We start from the raw sequence: 24,353 nt of genomic DNA, 5'->3' as shown, positions 1-24,353 counted from the left end.
TATTATAGCAAAAAAAATTAAAGTTGTTGAAGCATCAAGGAAGACCAAAAGTAAAAAAATTTTTTACAATTACTAATGATTATTTTGTTTAATACAATAAGTTACTAATTTCTTTATGATATTGGAATGTAGGTACATCATGAAGAGTTGGGGGAGGGGGGGTGGTGTTGGGGATAATTCTTAAGATTTATGATGTAAAATGTGAACTTTTTTTGTATATGGTTTTTATAATAATGAAAAAGATAGGTTAAATTAGTTGCACATTCTAATTTTTATTTTGGTAGGTTCTTTGTTTGGACTTATAAGAGGAAGATATTGAACAAGTTCTTGCAAATCATATTTGCATGTGATACAAGGCTATAAGGACAATTTTAAGAGCATTCATAACTATATGAAAGATAATTGCTTCTGAATATTTTATTACAAGTTTGGCTTTTTTCTTTTTTGACATAGAGTTGACATTATGATTATTAAAACTATTTTTATCAAACTAATCAAATCAAAAAAATTTAGAAAGTACGGATGAAAAATAAGAATATTTGATTTCTTAAAAATCAATTTGAGGAAGGTGTCAATATGTTTGAATACTCATTCGGAATGAGGCATTGAAACAAAAAGTGATTTTATGATGCTAATATTGTGTAAGCCTTTTACTACAAGTCTTATCAATGCATTTCATTAATTTTTATGATGTGAGGTTTCTATTGTATATTTTACTTATTATTTTATTCTAATAATGTGATCTTGTATATTGTCAAAGTCAAACCTTTGTATATTGTCAACATTTGGGACTGAAGCAACATGTTGCATTTGATCCTCTCCATAATCATCTTCATGTTCAAGCGCATCATGGTTCATAGTGTTTCTCCTTTTTGTTGGTTCATCATGGTTACCATGCATTATTACAACCATGGCAACTCTTCCTCCATTGGTAAAAAGTGTGGCAACGATGCTTACCAAATTGATTTGCCCCCTGATATTAACTTGCCTCCTATAAGGTGTAGGGATAGATCTTATGATCTCCCTATGACCATCCACTTTTGTAATGGATACAAGACCCCATGGTGCAACTATAAGCCTTGGGAATCAATTGGTCCAATAAAGTGGATTTTTGGTTATCTCTATGTTTTCTAGGTAGTCTAGGTGATTATAACATTAGTAGGGTCCCTAGGAGTTTGTGGAATCCATTTACAAGAAAATTTGCAATAAAAATTTTCATAGTGTAAAAATTGCAAAAAGTTGCTTAGCAACTTTTGCAATTTTCTTGACAACTTTTCAAAATGTAACTCCTAATAGAAAAATCCTCATTATGCCCATTTTGAGGGAGGTTTTCATATTTTCATTGAATTGGGTGCATGTGGTTTTGAGTCATACTTGTGGAAGGTAAGTCTAGATACCTTTTTTAGTGTTTGTTAGGAGGAGTATCCATTCAAGGAAGTAGACCAAATCTTTTTTTAAATCCATGTGAAAACCTTGAAGGTTGTGTAGGAGTTGGCTTGACCCTTTCTTTTGTTGTGCTATCTTTGCATCATCCATGGTCAAGGAGTCCCCTCCTTTTATTAAGGTATCTCAAAGTTCATAACAACTATCAACTTGCTGAATGCTCTTGAGAAATGGATCCATCTTGCATTCATGCTCAGGATCATTAGGAAAAATGCATATACTCTAAATTTTTAGTAGCAAAGTTCTCACAAATTTTTTTTACAATACTATAAAAATAATCTTCTAAGCTTTGGTTAGCTACCATCTCCAAATGAGCTATTCATTAATATGGTGATTTAACATCACAAAATGTTGAGCTCTTAGGCTCGCCCCTTGAAACAAGAGTAAAATCAACAAGAATCTATTTGCATGTAGTCTCAAGCCTCCCCAAATGAACTAGTCATTACCAAGGTGGTTCAACATCACCCATTAGTGTTGAACCCTTAGGCCCACCCTTCCAACTGAGAGGAAAACTAGTTCTTAGTCCAATAACATTAATGCAATACAAGGTTGTTGATCATCCACATACCTACTACATCTAATAAAAATAATTTTCAAGAATGCATGACATGTTTCCAAATGCATATCCATAAAAATGCACAAAAATGAAATTCTATAATATTAAAGGATGCTAGTCCCTTTGCATACAACCTTTAGCATCTCTAGAAGAGGAAGTGATTTTCGTGTGGATTCAATATCACCCAAACATGTTGAGCCCTTAGGCATACCCATTTGAATTAGTAGGAAAATGGATTGGTTATCAACCAATTCTCATGCTAAGAAAGCTTGTTAATCGATCACATACCAACCACATCTCATCAAAAAAAATAATAATCAAGTAATGCATATGTGAGGTATGCACAATTAGCATCTTGGCATCGAATCATCAACACCATTAGCTCTGAGTGGGCAGGTGAACCTTAGTGACACCCTATTTCGGCCATAGAGACCATCCATCATCTATGGCCACCCTGTACCGAGGAGTCTCCAAGGTGCTCTAAGTGCATTTTGAGGTCGATCTTCTAAGGGTCATAACTCAGAGCTCATGAGGGCTATCGATGAATTGTCAAATGCTACATGACAGTGATGTTGAGGCCTAAAATAAACTTTCTCATTTTCAAGAGATCACATTCCATTTAGATTTGGCATAGTGATCTTGCTCGATGCACAAAATCATAGTGTGCCTTAGTTCATAGGTGCACCACAACGTAACTTTGAGACCACTGATCTTAGCATCGAATTGTTAGTGCCATTGGCTTCAGGTAGGCGGGTGAACTCTAGTCACACCCTTGTTTTGGCCATGGAGACCATCTATCATCCATGGCCACCCTGTACCAAGGAGTCTCCAAGATGCTCTAAGTGTATTTCGAGGTCGATCTCCAAGGTCCTCAACATCATATTTTCCACATCAAATATTGGTATTGCACTCCCAATTTGTGTGGAACTACTACTATAGAAAGACTCATCAATCCTTACTAATTGATTTCTCTTATCTTTATTTTTATTAGAGGAATTTGTGTGCTTTAGTCGACATTGAGCCATTGTGTGCATTGTCTGCCCACATGAGTAACACTTGATGGTTCGATGACCCTTACCTTGTCCACCTTCAATACCTCTGCCTCTATTAAATGGCCTCCTCTATGCTCTAAATCCTTGGTTTTCTCTTTGTGAGTTTTCACCTCTGATAATAAAGGTTGTTAAAATTTTATTAAAACATTATTGCATTTGAATTGAATATAACAAACATAATCAAATTTAATGATATTCCATAAACATGAACAATACACATGATCTATGATAAATTGAACAATACTAGATACTAAATTAATATGTATATCATTGTACATATAAATGACAAAAACATATATCAAAATACATGTATCCATAGACAAAGTACTCAAATATATATCAAAATACATAAATCCATATACAAAATGTGGCTGATCATGCCATCAGAATGTGTATAATATCAATGTTTCTATATATAATGTGGCATATGCCATCTCAAAATGTCTCATGATGCATCCTACGAAAACTATACTATCCTAGGGTGCTGGTGGATGATCAAAAAGCAGCCTCTTCGCTGCACTAGGTGTAGGGCCCATTTGTCGTTGCACCAAAAGCCATGACTATTAGTGAACATGGAACACCACATAATTAACCACCTGTAGGTAAGGGAGCACATTGCATCACCCAACAATCTCCCCCTCGATGAGCATACCAGGTGCTTATGCAGGTCAAGAAGGCACTAGGGAGATTTGAACCCATGACCAGGCCAAAACCAGGCTCTGATACCAATTGTAGGGCCCATTTGCCGTTGCACCAAAATCCATGACTGTTAGTGAACATGGAACACCACATAATTAACCACTTGTGGGCAGCAGAGCGCGTCGCATCACCCAACACTAGGTGGGTCGGATGCCTCCTACATAAACAAAAAAAGAAAACCCAAAGTTAGACTACTAAATTTATATTATTCTTTGTATCTAACATTGAATTACTCAAATGCATAATTATATTCTTTTAATGAAGATTTATACTATCAAAATTTCATAATAAAAATGTCTCTTGTTGACCTCTTGCACTGGTTAGGAGTCCTCTCATATGCCCTCAACAATGCTTGTACCTTGCTGATTGTGGGTTATATATGTTCAAATACATTTGTTAGATGAATCTACAACTTAAACTATAACATTATAATTCATAGCATGCTAAATTTATAACATATTTAATCATGAATTCAAACTACAACTTACTATTGTAGGCTTCTCCTCAGGATAGAGTGGCTACATCATCAAATCTATAGAACTCTCCTGTAAGACCTCATGTGCACTACGAGTCTCCTATGAGATAAAAAATAGTAGTTGTTAATATCATGAAAATCAGTTTTGAATTTATTTATGAAGATAAGGAAAACAAAAAATAAATGATACTTATACATACAATGGGGCTTTCAGTGCGAATGGAAATCCCTGATCGTCTACAACACATAATCTATATAAGCTCATCGCCAATAGCCACACCCTGTATATAATAAAGAATGTAATTAAATGATATCACTGCAAACATTTTACAAGAATGTATTGATATTTAATCAAATGAAAAGCACCTAATTACCTTTCCTTTTTCAATGCATGCTGGCTCATCTCCCACACTTTGTCCCCCCGGGATAGGTGGTACTTGCAAGATAAAAGAAAGATTAGCAACCATATATGCTACAATATCAAATAGAAAATTAAAATGTGAACACAACATAATTTACCGTAGATGTCTCAAGGCCAAATGAAATGGTTGAGAGCATGGCATCATCAATCTATCTGAGCTTCTCCTCAGTCATCAACTAAACATGAATGAAGATCACATACATGTAAAGTCAGTATGGCTTAAAAATGAAAATCAATCTATTATAAAAATTAAATTTAAATCGCATATGTCATAACAAAAAAATGTATACATGTACTGACACTGAAGGAGTCCATGCCTTTTCATTTCCCAACTCTCTTGCATCAGGGTCTGTAGCCTTTGCACGTGTGTCTGGTGTATCCTCGTCTAATACAAAATGATACTTAGAAAGATCACCTATGGGACTTAGGAAAATATTCTTGCATGTAATGCAAGTGTGAGGCACACAAACGTGTGATGAGCTAGCCGATGATGAACTAGCACCAGCATCATCAACACAAGGAGGCAATACTGACCTAGCCTGAGATACCATTAGGCTAGTCAACCTATGAATGGCTCTGATGGTTTAAGAACTAGCCTCTACCATAATATCTAGATGCTGCACTCGAGGAGGGGGGGAGATATCAGTGGGGGGGGAAAAAATTCCAGCTTTCTTCCAATGGGAAGAGGGTCTATCTTGAGGACCTCCTAGTCCTATGCTCACGTTGGGCTTCACGCTCAAATAGTTCACTTTAAGTTTCAACACAAATTCCACATATAATTTTCTAAGGAAGTAAAATGGTATGTCTAAATTTCCATGTGGAGGGATATCAAAGACCATCCACCAATGATACCAAAAGTTTGCACATATGGCTTCATTTGTACACCATTTAATCGATAGTTTAGATTTTTTTGGGTCGACTGATAAACCTATTTTTGAGTTCACAAAAACGCTGGCCAAATCCTCTTTGGTTATATTGAGAGTTATAACCTCATCATAGTCCAAACCATCATCAAAAATCTTGTGCATTTCATCACGCCAATGAAGAGTGACATTTTGTTGGTTTGTAAGGATTCCAATGTTATCCACTATGGTGTTTAACGTGGATAACATAGGAGCCAATGCGGGTACATTATTATATGTTCTATGCAAACCTCTCAATTCGGTGAGATTTTTATTTATCAAATCCTTGATTTGAGGAGGGTTTTGAGGGGGTAGAGGATCATTTGGTGGATGGTTTTGTGGGGGTACTAGATTGTTTGGTGGGGGGTTACAAGGAATATTATTCCCTGCCTCAGTCTCATCATTTTGATCAGCCATTCCTATTGAATTGCAAAACATAATATATATTAAAAAAAACCTTAATTTTAACCATGTAAAAAAAAAAACCCTAGATTCAACTAAAACAAACAAAATCATGCTAAAATCTATTGAATTTAGGTTAGAAATGAGTTTTAAAAAAAAAACACACCTTAATATATAATATCCGATTCTATATCGTATATCCAATCGCTTGGAAATACTGATCCCCAAATATGCGAAATAAGGGCCCACAGGTCTGTGATTTTTTTTTTAATATAATAGCACATGTATCGTATATCCAATATAATATCAGATATCTGATATTTGTTGCATATATTATATATTAATTATGACATATATTATATATTAATTATAATATATTACTTTTTTATTATATATTATATTATAATATATTACATTTTTATTATTATATTATATTATATATATAATATTACATTATATTATATATTATATTATATTATATTATATATTATAGTTTTTTATATTATATTCTATATATATATTATAATACATTACTATATATATATTATAATATAAAATATTATAGTATATTATTATAATATAATATTATTATTATATTATTATTATATTATATAATAATATTATTATAATGTATTATATTATATTATTATAATTTATAATATATTATAATTTTTTATTATATATTATATTATAATATATTACTTTATTATTATTATATTATATAATATTAAATAATATATTATACTATTATAATATAATATTATAATATTATTATAATATAATAATAATATTATATTATATTATAGTATAATAATTATAATTAGTATATTATTATGTTAGTTATCGGATATTTGATATGAGATCAGATATCCGATAAGGCTCAGCCTTACTTTCTAGGTTTGGTACTTGGATAGTTGAAAAAAAGTCAAAGCGGATTTTGAAGTGCTTTTAGACATTTTCAAACTTTATTTTTTTCACATTGCCACTTTTTGGCACACTATGATCCTGCACATACCCATTTCAATTATCCATTTTCGTGTTCTAGAACCTTCATGTCAATTATAATTAGGAGATATGTAAGGTTCTTATGCATTGTCATATTTGGCATGGTTGATCATGCAATTTACATTATGACCTGGTAACATTTCATCCTCCAAATTTTCATTCTCTAATTTTCAATCCTGGCATTATCATTATGAATTGGTATATTTTCATTCCCTAACTACACATATTCATTATCTGACTCTATGATTTCACCTTCAACCAATTCATCATCAACTTGACTCATATTTAACATACCTTGTCTTTTTCTTTAGTGATTTACCTTGTCCCTTTCCCTATATGCCACAATGTCTTCATTGGATACCTTCCTTTTGTGTTTAGCCTTTTGATGACTACTACTCCCCATTCAGATGACAATATCAGACCCCTGATGATATATTATCAAACCTTTTTCAATCATTTAGGCCCCAAAATGTGAGTTTTCCAAAAATCCGTGAAAATGACCCACAAAAAGTGATGTTGTTGGGTCTATAGTGACAAGAAATATTTTGGAAAAATCATGCCAGTTCAATTGGGTATCTGATCTAAAATTGGATACCTGATAATAAATTAGATATCCGATATCGATGCCAAAATTTTGGAGGGAGTTAAGGGGAATGTATGAGGAGTAATATTATTTAGGATTATTGTTATGTATTTTATATTATTATGACCTATTATTATTATTAATATATGTGATTATTATATTATATTATTACTAAATATTATTGGTGTAAATATATATTTACCATTTACACTTTACTTAAGTTTACTTAGGTTAGTGCATTATTTTTTTATTTTGCATTATTTATTTATTTATTTTTATGTGACACTTAGGAGTTTGTGCACCTTTTCAAGTTGTCATGTTGACAAGACAAAAGTACGCAACTCTAATTATGCACATGGTGTCTACAACACTAAAGTTTGCATCACTCACTAAGTTGTCATGTAGACAACACAATTATTCACACTCCTAATTTAACACATGTTGTCTACAACACTGCTTTGCATGTCACACCATTGTAGGCTTATCCTCTCATCATCACACTTACTTACGTGCTCAATGGAGGATAATCCATATCTAGTGGACATTGGCCTAGTTGTATGACTTCTCATAATGTTGATTCTGAGGCATTTTAGATGCATCTTAGATGCCTTTATATACAGGCACTCCTAGTGTACTTGTACATTGAATTGAATACTATATAGTTATTCTAATCATACTCTAGTCTAATTTGTGCTTGTGTTTTGAGTTCCTTGGTATTGGGTGAATTTTTCCCTATGGTAGATTCTTACAAATATAATAAGATATGTTATTATAATCGATAAATATAATAATAATATTTATATTATAATATAATTATATTAATAATATATATTGTAATAAAATAATAATAATAATAATATATATTATTATTATTATAATATATAAATATAATATATATATTAATATTATATTATTATTATTTTTACTATATTATTATTAAATATAATAACATAATTCACAGTTGTAGCTAAAGCAAAAACACACAACCACAGCCGAAATCATCAAAGCAACCTCAGGTGGCCAAGCCTAGTAGGAGGAGGATAACTAGATCTAGGCGAGGGCATTTCTGATGAGCACCAGGAGGAGGAGCTAGGGACCAACTAGAACCACCATGAGGTAGGGAAGCTAAGTGGCATCTCCATCCACCATCGCCACTGTTGGAAGAGCAGTGGCGGGAAGCCTAGGAGCGTGGGGTGTGAGTGGCAACCTAAGGAATGATGTTGTGAATGGTAGCCACAAGGCGTCGATGTTTTTGCCGAGGCATCAAGAGGAACTCCTCCAAGTGAGTCACCGGATCTACATAATTACATTATTACAATGCAATATCCAAAAATTTGTGTGTGAAAGAACAACATTTCTATCTTTGTATCCCTCGACCCTTTTTTATGAATTGTATTCTTAGTATATTCTTATTAATAGAAAAGGACTATTCATCAAAGAAAATAAATAAATATATATATATATATATATAATAACGTAATATATTATATATGTTATTAATATTATTAAATATAACAACATATATTATTATTGTTATTTTTATTATTATTATTATTATAACCTATGATCAATTTGGTTGGTTCTAAAATGCATTGAGAGGGGTCATAGGTTAACTTATGACCCCTATCAATGCATTTCATGACAACGTATGTCCCTAGGGGCTCTAGGACCCCTAGGGATGCATGTAGTTGGTTCTAATGTGTCAAGAGGTCCCTCTCGATGCATTTCACAACAATGTATGTCTCTAGGGTCCCTAGGACCCCTTAGGGATGTGTTTCGTTGGTTCCAATGAATCGAGAGGGGTCATAGGTTAACCTATGACCCCTCTCGACACATTTCATGACAACATATGTCCCTAGGGGCCCTAGGACCCCTAGGGACACATGTGGTTGGTTCTAATGCATTGAGAGGGGTCATAGGTTAACCTATGACCCCTCTGGAAACATTTCATGACAATGTATGTCCCTAGGGGCCCTATGAACCCTAGGGATGCATGTGGTTGGTTCTAATGTGTCAACCTATGACCCCTGTCAATGCATTTCATAACAACATATGTCCCTAGGGCCCTAGGACCCCTAGGGATGCATGTGGTTCGTTCTAATGCAACGAGAGGGGTCATAGGTTAACCTATGAGCCCTCTTGATGCATTTCATGACAACATATGTCCCTAGGGGACCTAGGACCCCGAGGGACACATTTGGTTGGTTACAATGTATTGAGATGAGTCATACATTAACCTATGACCCCTCTCAACATATTTCATAACAACATATGTCCTTAGGGGCCCTAAGACCCATAGGGATGCATGTGGTCAGTTCTAATGCATCGAGAGGCATCATAGGTTAACCTATGACCCCTATTGACATATTTCATGATAATATATGTCCCTAAGGGCCCTACAACACCTAGGGACACATGTGGTTGGTTCTAATGCATTGAGAGGGGTCACATGTTAACTTATGACCCCTCTCGATGCATTTCATGACAACGTATGTCCTTAGGGACCCTAGGACCCCTAGGGATGCATTTGGTTGGTTCCAATTCATCCGACGCATTTCATGACAACATATGTCCCTAAGGAACCTAGGACCCCTAGGGATGCATGTGGTTGTCTCTAATGCATCAAGAGGAGTCATAGATTACCCTATGATGCCTCTTGATGCATTTTATGATATCATATTTCTTTAGGGGCCCTAGGACCACTAGGGATGCATGTGGTTGGTTCTAATGCATCAAGAGGGGTCATAGGTTAACGTATGACCCCACTCTATGCATTTCGTGACAACGTATGTCCCTTTGCACTCTAGGACTCCTAGGGATGCATTTGGTTGGTTTTAATTCGTTGAGAGGGGTCATAGGTTAACCTATGACCCCTCTCAATGTATTTCATGACAACGTATGTCCCTAGGGGCCCTACAACCTCTGTAGATGCATATAGTTGGTTCTAATGCATCGAGAGGGGTCATATTTTAACCTAAGACCCCTCTTAAAGCATTTTATGACAACCTATGTCCCTAGGGGCCCTCGGACCCTTAGGGATCCATTTGGTTGGTTCCAATGTGTCGAGAGGGGTCATAGGTTAACCTATAACCCCTCTCAATGGATTTCATGACAATGTATGTCCACATCAAGAGGGGTCATAGGTTAACCTATGACTCCTCTCATCACATTTCATGACAACATATGTCCCTAGGGGCTCTAGGACCCTTAGGGTTGCATTTGTTGGTTCCAATGCATCAAGAGGGGTCATAGGTTAACCTACTAGGTCATACAACCTTATCACCTTATCCTCTAGAATCATCTTCTCATCTCATTGGCTCTCTATATATAGAGGCCATTGCATAGCCTTGCAGCAATCAGTTTGATGAATAAAAGTTGCTTCTCTCTTAAGTGTTTATTTATGTTTTTTCATTGCCAAGTATTTGTGCTTATTTCAGATCTTAGTAAATCTTAGATCTCTTATTTTTATCATGGTATCAGAGCATTCTTGCAATTTCTACCACTAAAGACTCTTTTAGTGGGAGAAATTATAATAAGAAATTTAAACATGATAGGTCTGGGCATTAAGCCTTTGGAGGTACCCATTTACAACATAGAAATTTTTAGTTTCCCCTATCACTATCACTATGAAAAAATCATTTTTCTTATTAAGTGGTTTTAGCTTACCACAAACTCTTCAGAAAAAAAATGCTTTAGGATCTTTCACCCAAACAGAAAAAAAATGCTTTAGCATTCTCTTGTAGTTTACATTGGTAACCTTGTTTATATGTTTTCGGGATTTTTTTTTATTGTGGGTGTGTAGTACTATTTCCTATGTTTCTAATAATGAATAAAATAGTTTCATGGGGTGAGGTGTGGGAGATATAGCATCAATATTTCAGGTCTAGTGGTAATGACAATTTCCTATGATATTCGAGACTAAGTGGCATGGTCAACAAAAATGGTACTTTCTATTCATGAATGTGGCATTTCTTTATTTAACATCCTAGGGTAAATATATTGTAATGAAAGAGCGCATTTCATGACAATGTATGTGATTGGTTCCAATGTGTCGAGAGGGGTCAAAGGTTAAACTATGACCCCTCCCAATGCATTTCATGACAATGTATGTCCGTAGGGGCCCTAGGGCCCATAGGGACACATTTTCTTTATTTCAATGCATTGAGAGCGTTATATGTTAACCTATGACCCCTCTCAATGCATTTCATGACAATTTATGTCCTTAGGGGCCTTAGGACCCCTAGGGATGCATTTGGTTTGTTATAATGCATCAAGATGGATCATAGGTGAACCTATGGACCCTCTCGATGCATTTCATACCAAAGTATGTCCCTAGGGGCCCTAGGACCCCTAAGGATGCATTTGGTTGGTTCAAATGTGTCAAGAGGGGTCATAGGTTAACCTATTACTCCTCTTGACATATTTCATGATAACATATATCCCTAGGGGCCCTAAGACCCCTAGGGATGCATTTGATTGGTTATAATGCATCGAGAGGGCTCATAGGTTAACCTATGACCCCTCTTAATGTATTTCATAACAACATATGTCCCTAGGGGTCCAATGACCACTAGGGAAGCATTTGGTTGGTTACCATACCTTGAGAGTTTCCATAGATTAACCTATGACCCCTCTTGATGCATTTCATGACAACCTATGTCCCTAGGGGCCCTAGGGCCCCTAGGGAGGCATCTAGTTGGTTCCAATGTGTTGAGAATGGTCATAGGTTAACTTTTGGACCCTCTTAACGCATTTCATGACAACCTATGTCCCTAGGGGTCCTAGCGCACCTAGGGACGAATCTAGTCAGTTCCAATGCATTGAGAGGGGTCGTAGGTTAACCTATGACCCCTCTTAATACATTTTTATGACAAAGAATGTCCGTAGGAGCCCTAGGACCCCTAGGGATGCATCTAGTTGGTTCCAATGCATCGAGAGGGATCCTAGATGAACCTATGACCCATCTCATTGCATTTCATGACAATGTATGTCCTTAGGGTCCTAGGACCCCTTAGGATGCATGTGGTTGGTTCTAATGTGTCAAGAGGGGTCATAGGTTAACCTATGACCCCTCTTGATGCATTTCATGACAACGTATGGCCCTAGGGGCCCTAGGACTCCTACAAATGCATTTGGTTGGTTTCAATGCATTAAGAGGGGTCATCGGTTAACCTATGACACCTCTCAACACATTTCATGATGCATGTGGTTCATTCTAATCATTAGAAGGGTTCATAGATTAACCTATGACCCCTCTTGACATATTTTATGACAATGTATGATCCTAGGGGGCATAGGACACCTAGGGACGCATGCGATTGGTTCTTATTCATCAAGAGGGGTCATGGGTAAACCTATTTATTACCCCTCTCAATAAATTTCATGACAATGTATGTTGCTAGGGGCCCTAGGACCCTTAGGGATGCATTTGGTTGGTTCCAATGTGTCGAGAAGGGTCATAGGATAACCTATGACCCCTTTGGATGCATTTCATGACAACATATGTCCTTGAGGGCCATAGGACCCCTAGAGACGCATGTAGTTAGCTCTACTATGTCAAGAGGGGTCATAGGTTAACTTATGACCCCTCTTAATGCATTTCATGACAATGTATGTGCCTAGGGTCCTAGGATGCATAGGGATGCATGTGGATGGTTCTAATGCTTTGAGAGGGGTCATAGGTTAACCTATGACCTCTCATGACAAATTTCTCGACAACATATGTCCCTTTGGGCCTTAGGACCCCTAGGGATGCATTTGGTTGGTTCCAATTAATTGATCCTATGACCCCTCTCAACACATTTCATGACAATGTATGTCCCTAGGGCCCCTAAAACCCCTATGCATGCATGTGGTTGGTTCTAATGCATCAAGACTAGGCATAGGTTAACCTATGACCCCTCTCAATGCATTTCATGACAACCTATGTCCTTAGGAGCCCTAGAGTCCCTAATGAGGAATTTAGTTGGTTCCAATGTATCGAGAGGGGTCATAGTTTAACCTATGACCCCTCTTGATGTATTTCATGACAAATTTTGTCCCTAAGGGCCCTAGGACCCCTAGGGACACATTGGGTTGGTTCTAATGCATCGAGAGGGGTCATAGGTTAACCTATGTGATATCTCTCAATGCATTTCACATCAACATATGTCCCTAGGGGCCCTTGGATCCCAAAGGATTCATTTGGTTGGTTCCAATCCATCGAGATGGGTCATAGGTCTCGACATGTTTTTTGATAATGTATGTCTCTAGGGGACCTAGGGCCCCTAGAGATGCATGTTTTTGGGTCCAGTGTGTCAAGAGGGGTCATAGTCTAACCTATGACCCCTCTTGACAACTTTCATGACAATGCATGTTCCTAGGGGCCCTAGAACCCTTAGAGACACACTTGGTTGGTTCTAATGCATTGAAAGGGGTCATAGGTTAACCTATGACCCCTCTCAACACATTTCATGACAATGTATTTCCCTAGGGGCACTAGCACCCCTAGGGATGCATTTGGTTTGTTCCAATGCATCAATAGGGTCATAGGTTAACCTATGACCCCTCTAAACTCATTTCATGACAAGGTATGTCTGTGTCGATAGGGGTCACAAGATAACCTATGACCCCTTTCATCGCATTTCATGATAATGTATGTCCCTAGGGGACCTGAGACCACTAGGGATGCATTTCGTGGGTTTCAATGTATTGAGAGGGGATATATTAAAAAATTTCATGACAATGTATGTCCCAAGGGACCCTAGGGCTCTTAGGGATGCATGAGATTGGTTCCAATGACCTATGATCCCTCTCAGTGCACTTCATGACAACATATGTCCTTAGGGGTCCTAGGACCCCTAGGGATGCATTTGGTTTGTTCTAATACGTCGAGAGGGGTCATAGATTAACCTATGACTCCTCTCAATGCATCTCTATGACAACCTATGTCCCTAGGGGTCCTAGGGACCCTAAGGATGCATTTGGTTGTTTCCAATGCATTGAGAGATGCATTTCATGATAACGTATGTCCCTTGTGGCCTTGGGACCCCTAGGGATGAATTTGGTTCGTTCTAATGCATCAAGAGGGGTCATAAGTTAAACTTTGGCCCCTCTCGATGCATTTCATAACAACGTATGTCCCTAGTGGTGCTATGAACCCTAGGAATGCATGTGGTTGGTTCTAATGCATCAAGAGGGGTCATAGTTTAAGCTATGACCCATCGTGATGCATTCCATGACAACATAAGTGCCTAGGGGCCCAAAGACCCATAGGTATGCATTTGATTAGTTCTAGTGCATCGAAATTTTGATGCATTTCATGAGAACTTATGTCCCTATGGGGCCTAGGACCCCTAGGGACACATGTGGTTGTGTCTAATGCGTCAATAGGGCTCATAGGTTAAACTATGATCCATCTTAATGGATTTCATGACAACGCATGTCCCTAGGGGCTCTAGGAACCCTAGGGATGCATTTGGTTGGTTCCAATACATCGAGAGGTGTCATAGATTAACGTATGACTCCTCTTGATGCATTTCATGACAACCTATGTCTCTAGGGGTGTTAGGACTCTTAGGGATGCATCTAGTTTTTGCTAATGCATTCAGAGGTGTCATAAGTTAACCTATGGACCCTCTCAACACATCGCATGACAAACTATGTCCTTAAGGGTTCTAGGGAACCTAGGGACGCATCTAGTTGGTTCCAATATGTCGAGAGGGGTCATAAGTTAACATATGACACCCCCTCAACCTATTTTTATGATAACATATGTCTCGAGTGGCCCTTGGACCCCTAGGGAGGCATCTAGTTGGTTCCAATGTGTCCAGAGGGGTCATAGATTAACCTTTTACCCCTCTTGATGCATTTCATGACAAATTATGACCCCTCTCAACACATTGAAACCAACTAGATGCATCCCTAGGGGTCCTAGAGCCCCTAGCGACACATTTGTTTGGTTCAAATGCATGGAGAGGGGTCATAGGTTAACCTATGAACCCTCTTGATGCATTTCATGATAGCGTATGTCCCTAGTGGCCCTAGAATCCCTAAGGATACATTTGGTTGATTTTAATGCATTGAGAGGGGTCATAGGTTAACCTCTAACCCCTGTCGATGCATTTTGTGATAATGTATGTCACTTGGGGCCCTAGGTTCCCTAGGAACCCATGTGGTTGCTTCTAATGTGTCAAGAGCACCCATAGGTTAACCTATGACCCCTCTCGAGGCATTTCATAACAACATATGTCCCTAGTCTCCCTAGGACCCCTAGGGATGCATTTGGTTTTTTCCAATGTGTCTAGAGAGGTCATAGGTTAACCTATGACCCCTCTCAATACATTTCATGACAACCTATGTCCCTAGGTTTCCTAAGGCCCTTAGGGACACATTTGGTTGGTTCCAATGCATCAAGAGGGATCATAGGTTAACCTATGAGCCTCTCAATGCATTTCATGACAACGTATGTCCCTAGAGGCCCTAGGACCCCTAGTGACCCATTAGGACTACATCGAAAGGGGTCATAGGTTAACCTATGATCCATTTCGATGAATTTTATGACAATATTATATTTAATAATAATATAATACTATATATTTTAATATAATAATAATATATTAATAGATTATATAACTAGAATAATCATATATGTTACTAGATTATAGATTTAATAATACTAATAAACATATATACTATTACATATAACAATAGTCATATAATATTACTATATATATATATTTAATAAGAATAATATTTATGATATATATTACTATATTATATTTAGTTATAATAATAATTATTACTATATTATATTTAATAATAATTATTATACATATTACTATATACATAATAATAATTATAATCATATATAATAATAGTTAATAATAATAATCATAATCATATGTAATAATAATATTAATGTCCACACTTTCCCCAAACAAATTTCCCTCTAAAACTCTCTAAAGTTTCCTTCTCAAATTTCTCTCCAAAATTGCAATTGGAAAACTCACAATTATCGAATACCCGATTTCATATCGCGTATCTGATTACAGATTAGATACCCAATTTTATTTCAAGTATCTGATTAGGCTTGGTATTTACCAAGCCTATTTGGTCAACCCAAAAAATGTGTTTGAGAAGGGTTTCATTGACACTTAGACTTCGGGTAGCCATTTGACAATATTATTTTCATCAAAATTGAATGAAATGAAAAGGGTCTTTTTATAACACTCTCAAGATTCCATTAATATAATTGTTGTCAAATTATGAGTTCAATAATTACTTATTAGTTTATTTTCAATGAAGATGATTGTAAAGTACTGATTGACATACTGATTGGAAAATGGCTATAACTTTCAAATGGTATAACATTTTTTAAATCCAAAAGTTACATCACATTCTATGCTTCGCCTAGTATAAAGAAAAAATAATAATTTGGTAAAGTTTTCAATCAGTTAAGGTGGTCAAATACAAGAGTTTTTTTTTTCTAAAAAAGTTATAGTAGAAAATTCATATTTAATTATTTAGTTGGAATAAAAGTACCCAAAAATATGTCACATCCAGAAATGAGTGTACCTTTTATATCTATAATTATATTAAAAAATATTATCATTTCATTTTGATTAAGGTGGTCAGACATAAACCTACTTTTTATTTTCACCCTAAAATTTTTGTAGTACTGCATTAAAATCCAAACTTTTGACCAATCAAATATTTTTTCTCTAGATAAGGCATAGTAATTTAGAAACTACATTTAATTTTCTATAGATTATTTTCTTACAACTTTTTGATATAAAGTCTAGAACCACATTAAAATTATGTGTCAAGTTGACATAACCCTAAATTACCAATTTTTCATTGCCACTTAAATCCATAGTTTGGTTGACCATGATCCTACACATACCCATTTTGGCTGATTTATTTTCAAACTCAACTTTGCATGCCAAATTATTCAATTGTGACACACTTAACAAGTTATAATTCAATCCTTCAACATAATAAGAATTGTCACATGAAATTTTGTCTGTTAGCTTGATAGACCCTTTTCCTTTTATTAAACACAGTGCATCATTACCAAATCTTACACAATTTCCATCATAACAAGTTAAGGTAATGAAATTACTTTTGTCTCCAGTCATGTGATGTGAACATCCATTGTCAATCATCCATTTGTCATTCTTGTTCACACAAGTCATAAGTGCAGTAGCCTCATCCTCATCTAATTCATTCTTCATTACAACATATACCACTTCATCATCATTTTCATCAGAGTCATGTTCATCAACAATGTAGCATGAGTTCTTGCCTTTATCTCTATAGTCTCTTTCATCATCCTTTCTTCTATCTTTGTGCTTTTTCCATTCTCTAAAGTTCTTCTTCCCTGTACATCTTGTTGCAATATGATCAACTTCATTACAATTGAAACAAATGATAGGCATCTTACCTTTGAATTTACCTTTTCCATTGTGATATCTTTTGGCAAGCAATGCTTCCAATTGTTCAATGTCTTCCTCATTTGTACTACTATCACTAGATGCATACTTTATCTTTCTTTTCTTCTTCTTTGGCTTTACCTCCTTAGAATCCTTCAGTAACAATTTTGCTTTGAAATTTGATTCAATACTCTTTGGTCTATAGTTGTAAAAATTAGATAACTCAAAAGTAGTGAGTCTTCCTACCAAAACTTAAAGGGTTAGATCATTTCTTGAGATACATCTTAGCTCTTGGATTTTCGACACTCTAATGGCATACACAGGCAACAATGTTCTCAAGACTTTACTTAGCACAATATCATCATCTATTTTACCAGTAGCACCTTTTATTGCACTAACAACTTCTTTTATTCTAGCAATATATTGAGAAATGTTTCCACCTTCTTCCATTCTCATGTCATCAAATTTGCCTCTAAGGCTATCTAACTTGGCTCTTTGAACATTTTTGTCTCCTCCATAGATGGTGTCTAGGGCATCCCACATCTACTTTACACTTTTATGGTCTTTGATATCATCAAACTTAGCATAGCTTAGGGAAGAGGCAATCTCCAACATTGCTCGACTATGCTCTTTCTTTTTCTTCAAATCTTTAGTAGTTAGGGCTCCTATTGGATCAACATGTGCTACTAAAATGCAAGATTGTGCATAATCTCCAAGTCCTCCAAGGTGCAACTTCATCAAAATTTACCATGCAGAAAAGTTATCTCTATTTAGCTTGGGTACCTCTTTTTTTGACATCTTAATCTTTATGCTTTTAGTACCTTAAAACTAATCCTCTTAAGAAATTATGGCTTTGATACCAATTTTTGGAATTATTTTAGAATAAATGAGAGGGGGAGAGAATTAGTTATTCAAGGTCCAGATGTACAAAATAAAACTCTTCACAATTTGGTGAACCCATATAATATCCCTTAACCATGCATGCATTCATTGTGTGCTAACCAAAACTGACATGTTAATTTTACAGTAACATATCTATTTTGGCTAACACACAATGAATGCATGCATGGTTAAGTATGTTATATGGGCTTACTGAATTGTGAAGAGTTTTAGTTTGTACATCTAGAACTTGAATAATTGATTCACCCCCTTTCTCAGTTATTCTAAAAGAATTTCAACATATAACCTTTCATCTCCTCTAAGAGCTTGTCCAAGATGGATGACCTTCCATCTTCCACAATTTGTCATTTTTGCAAAAAAAATGCTAACAACAATAATTTTTGACAATTTTACATTTTTTGCACATTTTATATTTTATATTTTGAATTTCTTTCTTGGTGCACTAAATAGGTCCAAAAATATATTAAATGACCTTTTAACACTCCATCTATTCCCTTACATGGCATTTTCCACATTTTGAGGGACTTTGACTCACTTAGACCCATATTGATTAAAATATAAACTTGGCCAACATGACCTTAATTGAACACCTAAATACATGAATTAAAATAACTAACTCCCTAACCTATCATGACACAAAAACATACTAATAATGACTCTAAACTCCAAGGAGATGGTCAGGGTTCTCTTGCCCTAGTTAGGTTATGAAACTTGGAAAATAGTCACTCCATGTTGGGAAAGGTGTAATAAGACCCTTTGTAACAATAAACCAATTCTAAGAAACCATTCATTCTAAGTGTTCCATGTTTGATTTGGAAAATTAGTTCTATGAGGCTTGCATAGGTTTAGGAGTGCTAGAGTAGGTTGAAGAGTTGAAGCTTTGAAGAGTTCAAAAGGGTATCCAAATACCTATTTTATTTCACAAGTTTAGTGCAGAAAAATAAAGTTGCTATTCAAAAACCACAAAAATGGCTACAAGGGCAACTATGCCTATTGAGATAAATTTTGCGAAATACATGATATAAGAGTAAACTATTTGTGGAAACTTCATCATTAGGTGTTCCTTGGAGTGCCTAAGGTGTTATTTGGAAGCAAGAAGCTGAATATGATCCATTTCTCAAATTTTCTCATTTTTCCATTATTGCTTCCCAAGTCTTGAATAGGGAAAGTGATCAAGTAGTTTTGTAAAGTTGGGCAGAAATTTATTTAGTGTTGTTTATGTCATCAACATTTCTAGCCCAATCAACATCAATGTAGGCCCTCAATTCAAATTTCTCATTTTCCCTGTAGTGTAGACCATATTCTTTTGTTCCTTTCAGATATCTCATTATTCCCTTTAGTGCAATCAAATGATTCTCCCTTAGATTAGTAGAGAATCTTGTAACTATCCCTCAAGATAATCCAATATCAGGTCTGATATGTACTACATATTGTAATTTTCCAATCATAGACCTATGTAATGTTTTATTCATGTCAGTTGAATTGTCATTCTTTGATAATTTATGTCATGTCATCATAGGTGTGCTTACTGGATTTGAATCTTCCAATCCAAAACTTTCTAGTATCTTGTTAACATACTTTGACCGAGTGATGTATATAGCATATTTCATCTAATGTACTTGCAAACCCAAAGAGAACTTGATCTCTCCAAACATAGACATCTCAAATTCTTGCTTCATTTCATTTGCAAAAGCCTCACTTAAAGTATGTTCACCTCCAAACATGATATCATCAACAAAAAAATTAGATAAAAAATATCTTTTCCTTTCTCTATCTTTAAGTACAATTTGTTGTTATCATTAGTCCTCTCAAATCCAATATTCACAAGATAATAATGAAGCCTTTCATACCATTCTCTTGATGCTTGCTTCAAACCATATAACGCTTTGTGTAGTGTACATACCATGTTTTTGTTTTTAGCATCAACAAATCCTTTTGGTTGTTCCATATAAACCTCTTCCTCTAATATGTCATTCATGAATGTAGACTAACATCCATTTGATAAAAGCAAGCATAGTTCCTACTCCTTCCAGCCTTGCAATAGGAATGAATGTTTCTCCATAGTCTATCCCTTCTTGCTGTGCATATCCTTTACAAACTAATCTTGCCTTGTCTCTTGTGACTTCACCATTTTCATCTAACTTGTTTCTATATACCCACTTGGTACCAATCAAATTTTTTTCTTATAATCTTAGAACTAGATTCCATACCTTATTTTTCCCAATTTATTCAATTTCTTCTTTCATGGATTTACTCCAGTCCACATATTCTAAGGCATATTTCACTATTTTAGGTTCTTGGATGCTCAGAAAATATGTATCATTTCTCAGCTTGTTCCTTGTCATTGGTCTAGCATCATTATCTCCAATAATTTGTGCAGTAGGGTGATGTCTCTTGACACACTTAGGCAATCTTGGTTTTTCTCTATTTTCTTCACTTGATCTATCAACTTCTAAATCAATATGTACATATTTTTTAAGTATTTTAGCATCTCTTTCATGTATACTAATCTTTGAATCATAATGTGCCTCAACTTCATTGTGTAGCTTGATAATAGAATGTAGCTCAGTTCCTGAAAGTAACTCAACATCATAGTATGTGACTCAACAGTCACTAAAATTTTTTGTTGGTATACAACTTGGTTTACAACATGTTCTTTAGTAGGCATACCATCATACAAGTATACAAATGATTTATATTTTTCTAGTTACTTCATAGGATCAGCCTCATATGCTTTTGTATATTCATCAAATTTCACATTTAAACTTTCCAATACTTTGTCAGTGTTAGTATTTAAACACTTATAAGATTTACTTCTTATGGAATAACCAAGGAGTATACCTTGTTCACATTTTACATCTAGCTTAATATTCTTGAAATCTTTGAGAATATACAACTTGTTTCCGAATAACTTAAAATATCTTGCATTGGGTGAGTATCCATACCATAGTTCAAAAGGTGTTGAATGAGTACCTTTCTTGACTTGCACATAGTTCAAGGTATAGATATATGTACTTAAAGCTTCTTTCCAATATTTAAAAACAATATTTTTCTCCATTATGAGTGTCCTAGCACATTCCATTACAAACTTGTTCCTCCTTTCATCAATTCCATTTTCTGGAGGGGTTATAGGAGTAGATGTATGTCTTTTGATTCCTCGATCATTACAGAACCTCTCAAACTCATTTGATGTATATTATCCTCCTTTTTTAGATCTTGAAAATTTCATACTTTTACCTATTTCCTTCTCAACTCTTGCTAAGTACCATTTAAACATTTGGAAAGCATCAGATTTCTCTTTCAGAAACATAATTGTCGTCATTCTAGAATAATCATCAACAAGCAGCATAATCTACTTATCTCCTTTGTAGCTTTACACATCAATTGGTCCACACAAGCTAGTGTGAACAATCTCTAATATTTATTTAGAGGTATGAGTCTTACTCTTAAAACTTGACTTAGTCATTTTTCCTAACTGACATTGTTTGCAAATTATATTGTCCAGCTTCTTGAACTTAGGAGAACCTTTGACTCTTCTCATATTACTAATACTAACTAATTTATCAAAATTAACATGACATAACCTCATGTGCCATAGCCACACATCATCAAATTCTACAACTAAACAAGTAGCATCCTCTATATCAAGGTAGAATAGATTACCTTTAGTTTGATCACCTTTTCTAATGAGTTTACCATCACTATCATATATCTTATTAATCTTGTTCTCAAACTCAAACTTACAACTTGAATTATCCAGCTATGAAACACTCAAAAAATTTATAGTTAAGTCCTTCAACATAGTAAGCATTGTGACATAAAATCTTTTCTGTGATCTTGATAGAACCTTCACCCTTTATCAAACATGGTGCATCATTACCAAACCTTACACTATATCTATTATAATAATTCAAGGTAATGAACTTAATTTTATCTCTAGTCATGTGATGTGAACATCCACTATCAATGATCCATATGTCATTCTTGTTCACTCAAGACACTAGTGTAGTTGCCTCATCCTCATTAGATTCATCCTTCATTGCAACATAAACTACTTCATCATCATGATTGTTAGATCCATCTTATGTTTCCTCTTCAACAATGTAGCAAGACTTCTTCCCTTTGTCTTTGTAATCTTTTTTTTTTTCATATCTTGTATTTTTGTACTTGTCTCCACCTCTGAAGTTCTTCTTCTCTCGACATCTAGCAGTAATATGACCAACCTCATTGCAATTGAAACACATGATAGGTAACTTACCTTTGAAATTTCCTTTACCTCTATGAAATATCCTTGCTAGTAATGCTACAAGTTGACTTACATCTTCCTCATCTATATCACTATCACTAGACACATATTTTGCCTTTTTCTTCATCTTCTTCTCATCAAGTTCCTTCAATGATAGCTTACCTTTGAAATTAGACTCAATATTTCAAGTTTGTAATTATCAAAATTAGATAGCTCAAAAGTAGTGAGCTTTCCTACCAAACCTTCAAGAGTCGGATCATTTCATGGCATACATCTCAGTTCTTGTATTATAGAAAATCTAATAGTATAAATACACAACATTATTCTTAAGACTTTTCTTAGTACAATACCATTATCTATTTTACCACTAGCTCCTCTTATTGCATTAACAAAATTCTTATCCTAGAGCAATACTAAGCAATATTTTTACCTTCTTGCAAATGTTCTTATATTAAATTGAACTTACCTTTAAGACTTTCAAATTTGGCTCTTAGAACATTTTTGTCACCTCCATAGATAGTGTGTAGAGCATCCCACATTTTCTTTGCACTAGATCACAATCCCTGATATCTTCAATCTTGGCATAACATAAGGCATAGGAAATCTCCAACATTGCCTAGTTATGTTCTTTCTTCTTTCTCAGATCTTCAATAGTTAGGACTCTAGTAGGATTGACATGCTCAATAACAATGGTAGTTTGTGCATGATCTCCAAGACCTCCTAGGTGTAGCTTCATTAGAATTTACTATGTAGGAAAGTTATCTCTATTAGGCTTGGGTACATCTCGTTTTGACATCTTGATCTTCTTACTTTTAGCACCTTCAAACTAGTCCTCTTAAGAAAATGACTCTAATACTAATTGTTGGAATTCTTTAGAATAATTGAGAGGTGGGGTGAATAAGCTATCAAAGGTCTAGATGTGTAATTAAAACTTTTCACAACTTAGTGAACTAATATCCATAAAAAAATTTCTTCATGCATGCATCTATTAGATTATGCAATCACTTAAACATGTAGGTTACTATCAAATAAACTTTGCAAAATTGTAAACATGAAACATAATAGATTCAATAATATATTTGACACAATAATTTAACATGGAAACCTAATTTGGGAAAAACCACCAATAACATGATACTCATTCTCACTTGTCTAAAGTGATGCCCTATGAAAGACCAACCTTGTTAAATGTTACAATACACACTATTAAATGTGATATGGTTAAAGGATTTTAATCGCCCTGTTGGGTGTGAACCT

The sequence above is a fragment of the Cupressus sempervirens genome, chromosome 3, assembly GCF_028749045.1.
Source record: "Cupressus sempervirens isolate cs-2001-9-10 chromosome 3, ASM2874904v1, whole genome shotgun sequence".
Lineage (NCBI taxonomy): Eukaryota > Viridiplantae > Streptophyta > Pinopsida > Cupressales > Cupressaceae > Cupressus > Cupressus sempervirens.
This window is presented reverse-complemented; position numbering follows the sequence as displayed.